At 48.9% G+C, this 13782-nt stretch overlaps 17 non-coding genes across 17 annotated transcripts; all 17 read right to left on the bottom strand.

Moving 5' to 3' along the window:
- Positions 1-7: 7 nt before the first annotated feature.
- On the bottom strand, positions 8-80 carry trnak-cuu (transfer RNA lysine (anticodon CUU)). The gene has a single exon. It is a non-coding gene; the product is annotated as a tRNA-Lys (tRNA).
- Positions 81-1033: 953 nt separating this feature from the next.
- On the bottom strand, positions 1034-1144 carry trnal-caa (transfer RNA leucine (anticodon CAA)). Its single transcript has 2 exons — positions 1107-1144; positions 1034-1079 (listed from the first exon to the last, which is right to left on the bottom strand). It is a non-coding gene; the product is annotated as a tRNA-Leu (tRNA).
- A 459-nt stretch (positions 1145-1603) lies between these two features.
- Positions 1604-1676, bottom strand: trnak-cuu (transfer RNA lysine (anticodon CUU)). The gene has a single exon. It is a non-coding gene; the product is annotated as a tRNA-Lys (tRNA).
- Positions 1677-2629: 953 nt separating this feature from the next.
- trnal-caa (transfer RNA leucine (anticodon CAA)) lies at positions 2630-2740 on the bottom strand. The gene is made up of 2 exons: positions 2703-2740; positions 2630-2675 (listed from the first exon to the last, which is right to left on the bottom strand). It is a non-coding gene; the product is annotated as a tRNA-Leu (tRNA).
- A 464-nt stretch (positions 2741-3204) lies between these two features.
- Positions 3205-3277, bottom strand: trnak-cuu (transfer RNA lysine (anticodon CUU)). Its single transcript has one exon. It is a non-coding gene; the product is annotated as a tRNA-Lys (tRNA).
- Positions 3278-4230: 953 nt separating this feature from the next.
- trnal-caa (transfer RNA leucine (anticodon CAA)) lies at positions 4231-4341 on the bottom strand. The gene is made up of 2 exons: positions 4304-4341; positions 4231-4276 (listed from the first exon to the last, which is right to left on the bottom strand). It is a non-coding gene; the product is annotated as a tRNA-Leu (tRNA).
- A 464-nt stretch (positions 4342-4805) lies between these two features.
- On the bottom strand, positions 4806-4878 carry trnak-cuu (transfer RNA lysine (anticodon CUU)). The gene has a single exon. It is a non-coding gene; the product is annotated as a tRNA-Lys (tRNA).
- A 953-nt stretch (positions 4879-5831) lies between these two features.
- On the bottom strand, positions 5832-5942 carry trnal-caa (transfer RNA leucine (anticodon CAA)). Its single transcript has 2 exons — positions 5905-5942; positions 5832-5877 (listed from the first exon to the last, which is right to left on the bottom strand). It is a non-coding gene; the product is annotated as a tRNA-Leu (tRNA).
- A 464-nt stretch (positions 5943-6406) lies between these two features.
- On the bottom strand, positions 6407-6479 carry trnak-cuu (transfer RNA lysine (anticodon CUU)). Its single transcript has one exon. It is a non-coding gene; the product is annotated as a tRNA-Lys (tRNA).
- A 953-nt stretch (positions 6480-7432) lies between these two features.
- Positions 7433-7543, bottom strand: trnal-caa (transfer RNA leucine (anticodon CAA)). Its single transcript has 2 exons — positions 7506-7543; positions 7433-7478 (listed from the first exon to the last, which is right to left on the bottom strand). It is a non-coding gene; the product is annotated as a tRNA-Leu (tRNA).
- Positions 7544-8007: 464 nt separating this feature from the next.
- Positions 8008-8080, bottom strand: trnak-cuu (transfer RNA lysine (anticodon CUU)). Its single transcript has one exon. It is a non-coding gene; the product is annotated as a tRNA-Lys (tRNA).
- Positions 8081-9033: 953 nt separating this feature from the next.
- On the bottom strand, positions 9034-9144 carry trnal-caa (transfer RNA leucine (anticodon CAA)). The gene is made up of 2 exons: positions 9107-9144; positions 9034-9079 (listed from the first exon to the last, which is right to left on the bottom strand). It is a non-coding gene; the product is annotated as a tRNA-Leu (tRNA).
- Positions 9145-9603: 459 nt separating this feature from the next.
- On the bottom strand, positions 9604-9676 carry trnak-cuu (transfer RNA lysine (anticodon CUU)). Its single transcript has one exon. It is a non-coding gene; the product is annotated as a tRNA-Lys (tRNA).
- Positions 9677-10629: 953 nt separating this feature from the next.
- Positions 10630-10740, bottom strand: trnal-caa (transfer RNA leucine (anticodon CAA)). The gene is made up of 2 exons: positions 10703-10740; positions 10630-10675 (listed from the first exon to the last, which is right to left on the bottom strand). It is a non-coding gene; the product is annotated as a tRNA-Leu (tRNA).
- A 464-nt stretch (positions 10741-11204) lies between these two features.
- On the bottom strand, positions 11205-11277 carry trnak-cuu (transfer RNA lysine (anticodon CUU)). Its single transcript has one exon. It is a non-coding gene; the product is annotated as a tRNA-Lys (tRNA).
- A 953-nt stretch (positions 11278-12230) lies between these two features.
- On the bottom strand, positions 12231-12341 carry trnal-caa (transfer RNA leucine (anticodon CAA)). The gene is made up of 2 exons: positions 12304-12341; positions 12231-12276 (listed from the first exon to the last, which is right to left on the bottom strand). It is a non-coding gene; the product is annotated as a tRNA-Leu (tRNA).
- Positions 12342-12805: 464 nt separating this feature from the next.
- trnak-cuu (transfer RNA lysine (anticodon CUU)) lies at positions 12806-12878 on the bottom strand. The gene has a single exon. It is a non-coding gene; the product is annotated as a tRNA-Lys (tRNA).
- Between the last annotated feature and the right edge of the window lie 904 nt (positions 12879-13782).

The following is a 13782-nucleotide window of genomic DNA, read 5'->3' as shown; positions in this document are numbered from 1 at the left end:
GTCCCCTCGCCCAACGTGGGGCTCGAACCCACGACCCTGAGATTAAGAGTCTCATGCTCTCCCGACTGAGCTAGCTGGGCTTCTTCAGCAGCAAGGCTTTAAGATGGACACAGGTTCTTATAGCTGGGGGAGGTTGACTAGCATTTCAAGCGCAGGCAAAGAAAGCACAGGCTACTTTCAAGTTTTTCTATCATCCATTCAAGCTCTTATGTCCTTGTATGCATGCCACACCACGGGGCATGCTCCGATTGAGACGACTGAATGTCTCCCGGGGAATCTTCTCCCCAGATCTGGACCAGGGCATCACTGAGCTCCTGGACAGTCTGAGTTCCAACCTGGTGGTGTCAGATGGACCAAAGCTAAATGCCCCAGGGGTGTTGTATTGAATTTTGGTCAAGTAGGCCAATATAGGGTTGGGGGGTGGGGAGTGTCAGTCAGCGGTATCAGTCCCCACGCAAACTGCCTGCATACTCTTGTCGGATGAGGCCGGGCAGCAGGAAGAAAGCCAGGAGCCATTGCACCAGCGTAGGGTCTGACAGTGGGTCGGAGAATTTCATGCCCATACCTAACTGCACTCATTGTGCCGTTGCCTTGCCTGTAGAGGCCTGTGCATACCTCAGTGCATGTGCCTCTCCAGACCATCACTGACCCACCAGCAAAGCACTCATAATCAAGGATGTTACATTCAGCATAAAGTTCCCCACGACTTCTCGGGAAGCTTTCACATGTGTTATATGTTCTAAGGTTAAATCCGCTGTCCTCTGTGAAAAGCACAGGGTGCCAGTGGTGGAGGTGGCAATTCTGGTATTCCATGACAAATGCCAGATACAAGCGGGATTTCAATTCAGGCTTCCACTTAGAAAGCAGAGCTCTGTCATGTTAACGAAAGCTCTTCACTACAAAAGTTCCTATAAGCTGCAAAGCTGATTTCACAGCAACCCTACAGCTACCTCAACAAGCCGCACTTTGTTGAGTTTAACACACAAAGGTTGATGAAGCTCTTGAAAACATATGTTTAAGTAAAGAAAGTAGATGTGAGGAGTGGGATTTGAACCCACGCCTCCATTTGGAGACCAGAAGTCCCTTTTGTCTGGAAGGAGCCTATCCTTGAGTCTGGCGCCTTAGACCACTCGGCCATCCTGACGAGTTGACCAACCACCTCTTCAAAGTCATCCTGGATGTTCAAATGTCCGAACCACCTCAGCAGGCTCCTTTCGATGTGGAGGAGTTGCAGCTGTAATCTGAGTTCCTCCTGAAATACTAAGCTTGTCATCCAATCTCCGAGGCCGAGCACTGCCACCCGACGGCGAAAACTCATTGCGCTGCTTATATCTGTGAGCTCATGCTTTCATTCACTACCCATAGTTTGTGACCCTAGGTGAGAGTAGGGATGCTGGTAAACCTAGAGTGTTGCTTTTTTGCTAAGCTCTCTTGAAATTTAGTCCAGAATCATCAAATGGTGGAGATGTGGACTTGTGCAGACACGACAGTGTAACTTTGGTTTCTGTTACCATACATTCATCTTCCTTTGCACAACACGCCATTTGCTGTTCTCTATACACACGTGTTTTCTCTCTTGCGGGCATTTGCACAAAAGTCCCCTCGCCCAACGTGGGGCTCGAACCCACGACCCTGAGATTAAGAGTCTCATGCTCTCCCGACTGAGCTAGCTGGGCTTCTTCAGCAGTAAGGCTTTAAGATGGACACAGGTTCTTATAGCTGGGGGAGGTTGACTAGCATTTCAAGCGCAGGCAAAGAAAGCACAGGCTACTTTCAAGTTTTTCTATCATCCATTCAAGCTCTTATGTCCTTGTATGCATGCCACACCACGGGGCATGCTCCGATTGAGACGACTGAATGTCTCCCGGGGAATCTTCTCCCCAGATCTGGACCAGGGCATCACTGAGCTCCTGGACAGTCTGAGTTCCAACCTGGTGGTGTCAGATGGACCAAAGCTAAATGCCCCAGGGGTGTTGTATTGAATTTTGGTCAAGTAGGCCAATATAGGGTTGGGGGGTGGGGAGTGTCAGTCAGCGGTATCAGTCCCCACGCAAACTGCCTGCATACTCTTGTCGGATGAGGCCGGGCAGCAGGAAGAAAGCCAGGAGCCATTGCACCAGCGTAGGGTCTGACAGTGGGTCGGAGAATTTCATGCCCATACCTAACTGCACTCATTGTGCCGTTGCCTTGCCTGTAGAGGCCTGTGCATACCTCAGTGCATGTGCCTCTCCAGACCATCACTGACCCACCAGCAAAGCACTCATAATCAAGGATGTTACATTCAGCATAAAGTTCCCCACGACTTCTCGGGAAGCTTTCACATGTGTTATATGTTCTAAGGTTAAATCCGCTGTCCTCTGTGAAAAGCACAGGGTGCCAGTGGTGGAGGTGGCAATTCTGGTATTCCATGACAAATGCCAGATACAAGCGGGATTTCAATTCAGGCTTCCACTTAGAAAGCAGAGCTCTGTCATGTTAACGAAAGCTCTTCACTACAAAAGTTCCTATAAGCTGCAAAGCTGATTTCACAGCAACCCTACAGCTACCTCAACAAGCCGCACTTTGTTGAGTTTAACACACAAAGGTTGATGAAGCTCTTGAAAACATATGTTTAAGTAAAGAAAGTAGATGTCAGGAGTGGGATTTGAACCCACGCCTCCATTTGGAGACCAGAAGTCCCTTTTGTCTGGAAGGAGCCTATCCTTGAGTCTGGCGCCTTAGACCACTCGGCCATCCTGACGAGTTGACCAACCACCTCTTCAAAGTCATCCTGGATGTTCAAATGTCCGAACCACCTCAGCAGGCTCCTTTCGATGTGGAGGAGTTGCAGCTGTAATCTGAGATCCTCCTGAAATACTAAGCTTGTCATCCAATCTCCGAGGCCGAGCACTGCCACCCGACGGCGAAAACTCATTGCGCTGCTTATATCTGTGAGCTCATGCTTTCATTCACTACCCATAGTTTGTGACCCTAGGTGAGAGTAGGGATGCAGGTAAACCTAGAGTGTTGCTTTTTTGCTAAGCTCTCTTGAAATTTAGTCCAGAATCATCAAATTAAATGGTGGAGATGTGGACTTGTGCAGACACGACAGTGTAACTTTGGTTTCTGTTACCATACATTCATCTTCCTTTGCACAACACGCCATTTGCTGTTCTCTATACACACGTGTTTTCTCTCTTGCGGGCATTTGCACAAAAGTCCCCTCGCCCAACGTGGGGCTCGAACCCACGACCCTGAGATTAAGAGTCTCATGCTCTCCCGACTGAGCTAGCTGGGCTTCTTCAGCAGCAAGGCTTTAAGATGGACACAGGTTCTTATAGCTGGGGGAGGTTGACTAGCATTTCAAGCGCAGGCAAAGAAAGCACAGGCTACTTTCAAGTTTTTCTATCATCCATTCAAGCTCTTATGTCCTTGTATGCATGCCACACCACGGGGCATGCTCCGATTGAGACGACTGAATGTCTCCCGGGGAATCTTCTCCCCAGATCTGGACCAGGGCATCACTGAGCTCCTGGACAGTCTGAGTTCCAACCTGGTGGTGTCAGATGGACCAAAGCTAAATGCCCCAGGGGTGTTGTATTGAATTTTGGTCAAGTAGGCCAATATAGGGTTGGGGGGTGGGGAGTGTCAGTCAGCGGTATCAGTCCCCACGCAAACTGCCTGCATACTCTTGTCGGATGAGGCCGGGCAGCAGGAAGAAAGCCAGGAGCCATTGCACCAGCGTAGGGTCTGACAGTGGGTCGGAGAATTTCATGCCCATACCTAACTGCACTCATTGTGCCGTTGCCTTGCCTGTAGAGGCCTGTGCATACCTCAGTGCATGTGCCTCTCCAGACCATCACTGACCCACCAGCAAAGCACTCATAATCAAGGATGTTACATTCAGCATAAAGTTCCCCACGACTTCTCGGGAAGCTTTCACATGTGTTATATGTTCTAAGGTTAAATCCGCTGTCCTCTGTGAAAAGCACAGGGTGCCAGTGGTGGAGGTGGCAATTCTGGTATTCCATGACAAATGCCAGATACAAGCGGGATTTCAATTCAGGCTTCCACTTAGAAAGCAGAGCTCTGTCATGTTAACGAAAGCTCTTCACTACAAAAGTTCCTATAAGCTGCAAAGCTGATTTCACAGCAACCCTACAGCTACCTCAACAAGCCGCACTTTGTTGAGTTTAACACACAAAGGTTGATGAAGCTCTTGAAAACATATGTTTAAGTAAAGAAAGTAGATGTCAGGAGTGGGATTTGAACCCACGCCTCCATTTGGAGACCAGAAGTCCCTTTTGTCTGGAAGGAGCCTATCCTTGAGTCTGGCGCCTTAGACCACTCGGCCATCCTGACGAGTTGACCAACCACCTCTTCAAAGTCATCCTGGATGTTCAAATGTCCGAACCACCTCAGCAGGCTCCTTTCGATGTGGAGGAGTTGCAGCTGTAATCTGAGATCCTCCTGAAATACTAAGCTTGTCATCCAATCTCCGAGGCCGAGCACTGCCACCCGACGGCGAAAACTCATTGCGCTGCTTATATCTGTGAGCTCATGCTTTCATTCACTACCCATAGTTTGTGACCCTAGGTGAGAGTAGGGATGCAGGTAAACCTAGAGTGTTGCTTTTTTGCTAAGCTCTCTTGAAATTTAGTCCAGAATCATCAAATTAAATGGTGGAGATGTGGACTTGTGCAGACACGACAGTGTAACTTTGGTTTCTGTTACCATACATTCATCTTCCTTTGCACAACACGCCATTTGCTGTTCTCTATACACACGTGTTTTCTCTCTTGCGGGCATTTGCACAAAAGTCCCCTCGCCCAACGTGGGGCTCGAACCCACGACCCTGAGATTAAGAGTCTCATGCTCTCCCGACTGAGCTAGCTGGGCTTCTTCAGCAGCAAGGCTTTAAGATGGACACAGGTTCTTATAGCTGGGGGAGGTTGACTAGCATTTCAAGCGCAGGCAAAGAAAGCACAGGCTACTTTCAAGTTTTTCTATCATCCATTCAAGCTCTTATGTCCTTGTATGCATGCCACACCACGGGGCATGCTCCGATTGAGACGACTGAATGTCTCCCGGGGAATCTTCTCCCCAGATCTGGACCAGGGCATCACTGAGCTCCTGGACAGTCTGAGTTCCAACCTGGTGGTGTCAGATGGACCAAAGCTAAATGCCCCAGGGGTGTTGTATTGAATTTTGGTCAAGTAGGCCAATATAGGGTTGGGGGGTGGGGAGTGTCAGTCAGCGGTATCAGTCCCCACGCAAACTGCCTGCATACTCTTGTCGGATGAGGCCGGGCAGCAGGAAGAAAGCCAGGAGCCATTGCACCAGCGTAGGGTCTGACAGTGGGTCGGAGAATTTCATGCCCATACCTAACTGCACTCATTGTGCCGTTGCCTTGCCTGTAGAGGCCTGTGCATACCTCAGTGCATGTGCCTCTCCAGACCATCACTGACCCACCAGCAAAGCACTCATAATCAAGGATGTTACATTCAGCATAAAGTTCCCCACGACTTCTCGGGAAGCTTTCACATGTGTTATATGTTCTAAGGTTAAATCCGCTGTCCTCTGTGAAAAGCACAGGGTGCCAGTGGTGGAGGTGGCAATTCTGGTATTCCATGACAAATGCCAGATACAAGCGGGATTTCAATTCAGGCTTCCACTTAGAAAGCAGAGCTCTGTCATGTTAACGAAAGCTCTTCACTACAAAAGTTCCTATAAGCTGCAAAGCTGATTTCACAGCAACCCTACAGCTACCTCAACAAGCCGCACTTTGTTGAGTTTAACACACAAAGGTTGATGAAGCTCTTGAAAACATATGTTTAAGTAAAGAAAGTAGATGTCAGGAGTGGGATTTGAACCCACGCCTCCATTTGGAGACCAGAAGTCCCTTTTGTCTGGAAGGAGCCTATCCTTGAGTCTGGCGCCTTAGACCACTCGGCCATCCTGACGAGTTGACCAACCACCTCTTCAAAGTCATCCTGGATGTTCAAATGTCCGAACCACCTCAGCAGGCTCCTTTCGATGTGGAGGAGTTGCAGCTGTAATCTAAGTTCCTCCTGAAATACTAAGCTTGTCATCCAATCTCCGAGGCCGAGCACTGCCACCCGACGGCGAAAACTCATTGCGCTGCTTATATCTGTGAGCTCATGCTTTCATTCACTACCCATAGTTTGTGACCCTAGGTGAGAGTAGGGATGCAGGTAAACCTAGAGTGTTGCTTTTTTGCTAAGCTCTCTTGAAATTTAGTCCAGAATCATCAAATTAAATGGTGGAGATGTGGACTTGTGCAGACACGACAGTGTAACTTTGGTTTCTGTTACCATACATTCATCTTCCTTTGCACAACACGCCATTTGCTGTTCTCTATACACACGTGTTTTCTCTCTTGCGGGCATTTGCACAAAAGTCCCCTCGCCCAACGTGGGGCTCGAACCCACGACCCTGAGATTAAGAGTCTCATGCTCTCCCGACTGAGCTAGCTGGGCTTCTTCAGCAGCAAGGCTTTAAGATGGACACAGGTTCTTATAGCTGGGGGAGGTTGACTAGCATTTCAAGCGCAGGCAAAGAAAGCACAGGCTACTTTCAAGTTTTTCTATCATCCATTCAAGCTCTTATGTCCTTGTATGCATGCCACACCACGGGGCATGCTCCGATTGAGACGACTGAATGTCTCCCGGGGAATCTTCTCCCCAGATCTGGACCAGGGCATCACTGAGCTCCTGGACAGTCTGAGTTCCAACCTGGTGGTGTCAGATGGACCAAAGCTAAATGCCCCAGGGGTGTTGTATTGAATTTTGGTCAAGTAGGCCAATATAGGGTTGGGGGGTGGGGAGTGTCAGTCAGCGGTATCAGTCCCCACGCAAACTGCCTGCATACTCTTGTCGGATGAGGCCGGGCAGCAGGAAGAAAGCCAGGAGCCATTGCACCAGCGTAGGGTCTGACAGTGGGTCGGAGAATTTCATGCCCATACCTAACTGCACTCATTGTGCCATTGCCTTGCCTGTAGAGGCCTGAGCATACCTCAGTGCATGTGCCTCTCCAGACCATCACTGACCCACCAGCAAAGCACTCATAATCAAGGATGTTACATTCAGCATAAAGTTCCCCACGACTTCTCGGGAAGCTTTCACATGTGTTATATGTTCTAAGGTTAAATCCGCTGTCCTCTGTGAAAAGCACAGGGTGCCAGTGGTGGAGGTGGCAATTCTGGTATTCCATGACAAATGCCAGATACAAGCGGGATTTCAATTCAGGCTTCCACTTAGAAAGCAGAGCTCTGTCATGTTAACGAAAGCTCTTCACTACAAAAGTTCCTATAAGCTGCAAAGCTGATTTCACAGCAACCCTACAGCTACCTCAACAAGCCGCACTTTGTTGAGTTTAACACACAAAGGTTGATGAAGCTCTTGAAAACATATGTTTAAGTAAAGAAAGTAGATGTCAGGAGTGGGATTTGAACCCACGCCTCCATTTGGAGACCAGAAGTCCCTTTTGTCTGGAAGGAGCCTATCCTTGAGTCTGGCGCCTTAGACCACTCGGCCATCCTGACGAGTTGACCAACCACCTCTTCAAAGTCATCCTGGATGTTCAAATGTCCGAACCACCTCAGCAGGCTCCTTTCGATGTGGAGGAGTTGCAGCTGTAATCTGAGTTCCTCCTGAAATACTAAGCTTGTCATCCAATCTCCGAGGCCGAGCACTGCCACCCGACGGCGAAAACTCATTGCGCTGCTTATATCTGTGAGCTCATGCTTTCATTCACTACCCATAGTTTGTGACCCTAGGTGAGAGTAGGGATGCTGGTAAACCTAGAGTGTTGCTTTTTTGCTAAGCTCTCTTGAAATTTAGTCCAGAATCATCAAATTAAATGGTGGAGATGTGGACTTGTGCAGACACGACAGTGTAACTTTGGTTTCTGTTACCATACATTCATCTTCCTTTGCACAACACGCCATTTGCTGTTCTCTATACACACGTGTTTTCTCTCTTGCGGGCATTTGCACAAAAGTCCCCTCGCCCAACGTGGGGCTCGAACCCACGACCCTGAGATTAAGAGTCTCATGCTCTCCCGACTGAGCTAGCTGGGCTTCTTCAGCAGCAAGGCTTTAAGATGGACACAGGTTCTTATAGCTGGGGGAGGTTGACTAGCATTTCAAGCGCAGGCAAAGAAAGCACAGGCTACTTTCAAGTTTTTCTATCATCCATTCAAGCTCTTATGTCCTTGTATGCATGCCACACCACGGGGCATGCTCCGATTGAGACGACTGAATGTCTCCCGGGGAATCTTCTCCCCAGATCTGGACCAGGGCATCACTGAGCTCCTGGACAGTCTGAGTTCCAACCTGGTGGTGTCAGATGGACCAAAGCTAAATGCCCCAGGGGTGTTGTATTGAATTTTGGTCAAGTAGGCCAATATAGGGTTGGGGGGTGGGGAGTGTCAGTCAGCGGTATCAGTCCCCACGCAAACTGCCTGCATACTCTTGTCGGATGAGGCCGGGCAGCAGGAAGAAAGCCAGGAGCCATTGCACCAGCGTAGGGTCTGACAGTGGGTCGGAGAATTTCATGCCCATACCTAACTGCACTCATTGTGCCGTTGCCTTGCCTGTAGAGGCCTGTGCATACCTCAGTGCATGTGCCTCTCCAGACCATCACTGACCCACCAGCAAAGCACTCATAATCAAGGATGTTACATTCAGCATAAAGTTCCCCACGACTTCTCGGGAAGCTTTCACATGTGTTATATGTTCTAAGGTTAAATCCGCTGTCCTCTGTGAAAAGCACAGGGTGCCAGTGGTGGAGGTGGCAATTCTGGTATTCCATGACAAATGCCAGATACAAGCGGGATTTCAATTCAGGCTTCCACTTAGAAAGCAGAGCTCTGTCATGTTAACGAAAGCTCTTCACTACAAAAGTTCCTATAAGCTGCAAAGCTGATTTCACAGCAACCCTACAGCTACCTCAACAAGCCGCACTTTGTTGAGTTTAACACACAAAGGTTGATGAAGCTCTTGAAAACATATGTTTAAGTAAAGAAAGTAGATGTGAGGAGTGGGATTTGAACCCACGCCTCCATTTGGAGACCAGAAGTCCCTTTTGTCTGGAAGGAGCCTATCCTTGAGTCTGGCGCCTTAGACCACTCGGCCATCCTGACGAGTTGACCAACCACCTCTTCAAAGTCATCCTGGATGTTCAAATGTCCGAACCACCTCAGCAGGCTCCTTTCGATGTGGAGGAGTTGCAGCTGTAATCTGAGTTCCTCCTGAAATACTAAGCTTGTCATCCAATCTCCGAGGCCGAGCACTGCCACCCGACGGCGAAAACTCATTGCGCTGCTTATATCTGTGAGCTCATGCTTTCATTCACTACCCATAGTTTGTGACCCTAGGTGAGAGTAGGGATGCTGGTAAACCTAGAGTGTTGCTTTTTTGCTAAGCTCTCTTGAAATTTAGTCCAGAATCATCAAATGGTGGAGATGTGGACTTGTGCAGACACGACAGTGTAACTTTGGTTTCTGTTACCATACATTCATCTTCCTTTGCACAACACGCCATTTGCTGTTCTCTATACACACGTGTTTTCTCTCTTGCGGGCATTTGCACAAAAGTCCCCTCGCCCAACGTGGGGCTCGAACCCACGACCCTGAGATTAAGAGTCTCATGCTCTCCCGACTGAGCTAGCTGGGCTTCTTCAGCAGTAAGGCTTTAAGATGGACACAGGTTCTTATAGCTGGGGGAGGTTGACTAGCATTTCAAGCGCAGGCAAAGAAAGCACAGGCTACTTTCAAGTTTTTCTATCATCCATTCAAGCTCTTATGTCCTTGTATGCATGCCACACCACGGGGCATGCTCCGATTGAGACGACTGAATGTCTCCCGGGGAATCTTCTCCCCAGATCTGGACCAGGGCATCACTGAGCTCCTGGACAGTCTGAGTTCCAACCTGGTGGTGTCAGATGGACCAAAGCTAAATGCCCCAGGGGTGTTGTATTGAATTTTGGTCAAGTAGGCCAATATAGGGTTGGGGGGTGGGGAGTGTCAGTCAGCGGTATCAGTCCCCACGCAAACTGCCTGCATACTCTTGTCGGATGAGGCCGGGCAGCAGGAAGAAAGCCAGGAGCCATTGCACCAGCGTAGGGTCTGACAGTGGGTCGGAGAATTTCATGCCCATACCTAACTGCACTCATTGTGCCGTTGCCTTGCCTGTAGAGGCCTGTGCATACCTCAGTGCATGTGCCTCTCCAGACCATCACTGACCCACCAGCAAAGCACTCATAATCAAGGATGTTACATTCAGCATAAAGTTCCCCACGACTTCTCGGGAAGCTTTCACATGTGTTATATGTTCTAAGGTTAAATCCGCTGTCCTCTGTGAAAAGCACAGGGTGCCAGTGGTGGAGGTGGCAATTCTGGTATTCCATGACAAATGCCAGATACAAGCGGGATTTCAATTCAGGCTTCCACTTAGAAAGCAGAGCTCTGTCATGTTAACGAAAGCTCTTCACTACAAAAGTTCCTATAAGCTGCAAAGCTGATTTCACAGCAACCCTACAGCTACCTCAACAAGCCGCACTTTGTTGAGTTTAACACACAAAGGTTGATGAAGCTCTTGAAAACATATGTTTAAGTAAAGAAAGTAGATGTCAGGAGTGGGATTTGAACCCACGCCTCCATTTGGAGACCAGAAGTCCCTTTTGTCTGGAAGGAGCCTATCCTTGAGTCTGGCGCCTTAGACCACTCGGCCATCCTGACGAGTTGACCAACCACCTCTTCAAAGTCATCCTGGATGTTCAAATGTCCGAACCACCTCAGCAGGCTCCTTTCGATGTGGAGGAGTTGCAGCTGTAATCTGAGATCCTCCTGAAATACTAAGCTTGTCATCCAATCTCCGAGGCCGAGCACTGCCACCCGACGGCGAAAACTCATTGCGCTGCTTATATCTGTGAGCTCATGCTTTCATTCACTACCCATAGTTTGTGACCCTAGGTGAGAGTAGGGATGCAGGTAAACCTAGAGTGTTGCTTTTTTGCTAAGCTCTCTTGAAATTTAGTCCAGAATCATCAAATTAAATGGTGGAGATGTGGACTTGTGCAGACACGACAGTGTAACTTTGGTTTCTGTTACCATACATTCATCTTCCTTTGCACAACACGCCATTTGCTGTTCTCTATACACACGTGTTTTCTCTCTTGCGGGCATTTGCACAAAAGTCCCCTCGCCCAACGTGGGGCTCGAACCCACGACCCTGAGATTAAGAGTCTCATGCTCTCCCGACTGAGCTAGCTGGGCTTCTTCAGCAGCAAGGCTTTAAGATGGACACAGGTTCTTATAGCTGGGGGAGGTTGACTAGCATTTCAAGCGCAGGCAAAGAAAGCACAGGCTACTTTCAAGTTTTTCTATCATCCATTCAAGCTCTTATGTCCTTGTATGCATGCCACACCACGGGGCATGCTCCGATTGAGACGACTGAATGTCTCCCGGGGAATCTTCTCCCCAGATCTGGACCAGGGCATCACTGAGCTCCTGGACAGTCTGAGTTCCAACCTGGTGGTGTCAGATGGACCAAAGCTAAATGCCCCAGGGGTGTTGTATTGAATTTTGGTCAAGTAGGCCAATATAGGGTTGGGGGGTGGGGAGTGTCAGTCAGCGGTATCAGTCCCCACGCAAACTGCCTGCATACTCTTGTCGGATGAGGCCGGGCAGCAGGAAGAAAGCCAGGAGCCATTGCACCAGCGTAGGGTCTGACAGTGGGTCGGAGAATTTCATGCCCATACCTAACTGCACTCATTGTGCCGTTGCCTTGCCTGTAGAGGCCTGTGCATACCTCAGTGCATGTGCCTCTCCAGACCATCACTGACCCACCAGCAAAGCACTCATAATCAAGGATGTTACATTCAGCATAAAGTTCCCCACGACTTCTCGGGAAGCTTTCACATGTGTTATATGTTCTAAGGTTAAATCCGCTGTCCTCTGTGAAAAGCACAGGGTGCCAGTGGTGGAGGTGGCAATTCTGGTATTCCATGACAAATGCCAGATACAAGCGGGATTTCAATTCAGGCTTCCACTTAGAAAGCAGAGCTCTGTCATGTTAACGAAAGCTCTTCACTACAAAAGTTCCTATAAGCTGCAAAGCTGATTTCACAGCAACCCTACAGCTACCTCAACAAGCCGCACTTTGTTGAGTTTAACACACAAAGGTTGATGAAGCTCTTGAAAACATATGTTTAAGTAAAGAAAGTAGATGTCAGGAGTGGGATTTGAACCCACGCCTCCATTTGGAGACCAGAAGTCCCTTTTGTCTGGAAGGAGCCTATCCTTGAGTCTGGCGCCTTAGACCACTCGGCCATCCTGACGAGTTGACCAACCACCTCTTCAAAGTCATCCTGGATGTTCAAATGTCCGAACCACCTCAGCAGGCTCCTTTCGATGTGGAGGAGTTGCAGCTGTAATCTGAGATCCTCCTGAAATACTAAGCTTGTCATCCAATCTCCGAGGCCGAGCACTGCCACCCGACGGCGAAAACTCATTGCGCTGCTTATATCTGTGAGCTCATGCTTTCATTCACTACCCATAGTTTGTGACCCTAGGTGAGAGTAGGGATGCAGGTAAACCTAGAGTGTTGCTTTTTTGCTAAGCTCTCTTGAAATTTAGTCCAGAATCATCAAATTAAATGGTGGAGATGTGGACTTGTGCAGACACGACAGTGTAACTTTGGTTTCTGTTACCATACATTCATCTTCCTTTGCACAACACGCCATTTGCTGTTCTCTATACACACGTGTTTTCTCTCTTGCGGGCATTTGCACAAAAGTCCCCTCGCCCAACGTGGGGCTCGAACCCACGACCCTGAGATTAAGAGTCTCATGCTCTCCCGACTGAGCTAGCTGGGCTTCTTCAGCAGCAAGGCTTTAAGATGGACACAGGTTCTTATAGCTGGGGGAGGTTGACTAGCATTTCAAGCGCAGGCAAAGAAAGCACAGGCTACTTTCAAGTTTTTCTATCATCCATTCAAGCTCTTATGTCCTTGTATGCATGCCACACCACGGGGCATGCTCCGATTGAGACGACTGAATGTCTCCCGGGGAATCTTCTCCCCAGATCTGGACCAGGGCATCACTGAGCTCCTGGACAGTCTGAGTTCCAACCTGGTGGTGTCAGATGGACCAAAGCTAAATGCCCCAGGGGTGTTGTATTGAATTTTGGTCAAGTAGGCCAATATAGGGTTGGGGGGTGGGGAGTGTCAGTCAGCGGTATCAGTCCCCACGCAAACTGCCTGCATACTCTTGTCGGATGAGGCCGGGCAGCAGGAAGAAAGCCAGGAGCCATTGCACCAGCGTAGGGTCTGACAGTGGGTCGGAGAATTTCATGCCCATACCTAACTGCACTCATTGAGCCATTGCCTTGCCTGTAGAGGCCTGAGCATACCTCAGTGCATGTGCCTCTCCAGACCATCACTGACCCACCAGCAAAGCACTCATAATCAAGGATGTTACATTCAGCATAAAGTTCCCCACGACTTCTCGGGAAGCTTTCACATGTGTTATATGTTCTAAGGTTAAATCCGCTGTCCTCTGTGAAAAGCACAGGGTGCCAGTGGTGGAGGTGGCAATTCTGGTATTCCATGACAAATGCCAGATACAAGCGGGATTTCAATTCAGGCTTCCACTTAGAAAGCAGAGCTCTGTCATGTTAACGAAAGCTCTTCACTACAAAAGTTCCTATAAGCTGCAAAGCTGATTTCACAGCAACCCTACAGCTACCTCAACAAGCCGCACTTTGTTGAGTTTAACACAC

This window comes from Rhamphochromis longiceps, linkage group LG22, assembly GCF_057381845.1.
Source record: "Rhamphochromis longiceps isolate RC_006_pf linkage group LG22, R_longiceps_female_GT1.1, whole genome shotgun sequence".
In the NCBI taxonomy this organism is placed as follows: Eukaryota; Metazoa; Chordata; class Actinopteri; order Cichliformes; family Cichlidae; genus Rhamphochromis; species Rhamphochromis longiceps.
This window is presented reverse-complemented; position numbering and strand designations above follow the sequence as displayed.